The sequence below is a fragment of the Microtus ochrogaster genome, chromosome 2 (genome assembly GCF_000317375.1).
Source record: "Microtus ochrogaster isolate Prairie Vole_2 chromosome 2, MicOch1.0, whole genome shotgun sequence".
NCBI classification, from domain to species: Eukaryota; Metazoa; Chordata; class Mammalia; order Rodentia; family Cricetidae; genus Microtus; species Microtus ochrogaster.
The window spans coordinates 49,364,965-49,366,348 of record NC_022010.1 but is presented as its reverse complement, the minus strand read 5'-3'; the positions used below and the strand labels follow the sequence as shown (position 1 = coordinate 49,366,348).

The 1,384-nt window shown below is 47.7% G+C and overlaps 1 protein-coding gene across 1 annotated transcript in view; it reads right to left on the bottom strand.

Moving 5' to 3' along the window:
• The window catches only part of Cd80 (CD80 molecule), a 22,428-nt gene that overhangs the window by 6,415 nt on the left and 14,629 nt on the right, over positions 1 to 1,384 (bottom strand). The window lies entirely within an intron of this gene.

Here is a 1,384-nt window from a genome sequence, read left to right as displayed (position 1 = left end):
GAGAAATCCTGCCTCGAAAAACAAAACAAACAAACAAAAAAGAAGTTAAATAGCCCTAACCTGATGGATTGATGTTTGCAATTTTATTTTCTACACCAACAGGTGTGGGGAACCTGCAGCCCTGTGGCAGAATTGAGATCCACAGTCCCCATTTCTCAATACCAGGAGCTGTGCCTGCTGTTTACCCGTCTATCTTGTTTTGCCCTTTCATCCTGATACTGGATGCTCACAGGTGGCCCCCTCTATCTGTTTCTTTAGTAAGGGACATGGGTGAAGCCACCTCCAACCAGGAACCAGGAACCAGGAGCCCATCCACACCCACTCATATGGTCTCGCCCCTGTGGACCTCTACCCTCAACACCCGCAGTAGCCATCACCCCAAGTCTGTGCTCAGTGCTCCCTTGCTTCTTAAAAAGTAAGTTCAGCTGAGCATGGTAGGGCACACGTGTAACTCGGCTGTACTTTGGAGGCTGAGGTGGAAGGATTTTGAGGCCAGCCTGGGCTATATATTGAGTTCCACCAGGCCAGCCTAGGCTAAGAGTAAGACCCTTTCTAACTTTTTTTTTAAAGGCTTGTATTCGGATAAAACTATATCCCAAATGTACAATATTGAATCTGTAATCTCAGCCATGACATTTTATTAATTCCTTCCTGCATCAATACAATTCCTTGAAGGGACATAGAGGCCTCCTGGAGCGGACTCCATTTGTGTATCTGACCTTCAGTAGGATACTAAAGTAGGCTTAGAGCGAAGTGTGCAAACTTCTCTGAACTCCTTGCTCACTCACGCTCAGGCGTTACGGATTTAACTCCTCCCTATCATGTGGGACTCAAACCCCCACTTCAGTCCATAGAACGAACTTTCTTCTTAGAAGTCTGAGTGCTGCAGAACTCATATGAGCCGAGGTCAGAGGTCACCAAGAGCAGTTCTTCAACTGAGGTCTATTCTGTGACTGTGGGTTAATTGGTGATGGAGGAAGGTCATTGGTAATAAAAAAAACTGCCTTGGCCCATCTGATAGGGCAGAATTTAGATAGGCGGGGTAAACAGAACAGAATGCTAGGAGGAAGAGGAAGTGAGCTCAGAGGCCATGCTCCCTCTCTCCCGGGCTGACGCCATGAAGCAAGCTGCCAGATCAGACATGCTGAATCTTTCCCGGTAAGACTGATGCTACACAGATTATAAGAGATGGGTTGATAGGGATATGAGAATTAGCCTGTAAGGGCTAGAGTTAATGGGCCAAGCAGTGTTTAAAAGAATACAGTTTGGCCGGGCGGTGGTGGCGCACACCTTTAATCCCAGAACTTGGGAGGCAGAGGCAGGCGGATCTCTGTGAGTTCGAGACCAGCCTGGTCTACAAGAGCTAGTTCCAGGACAGGCTCCA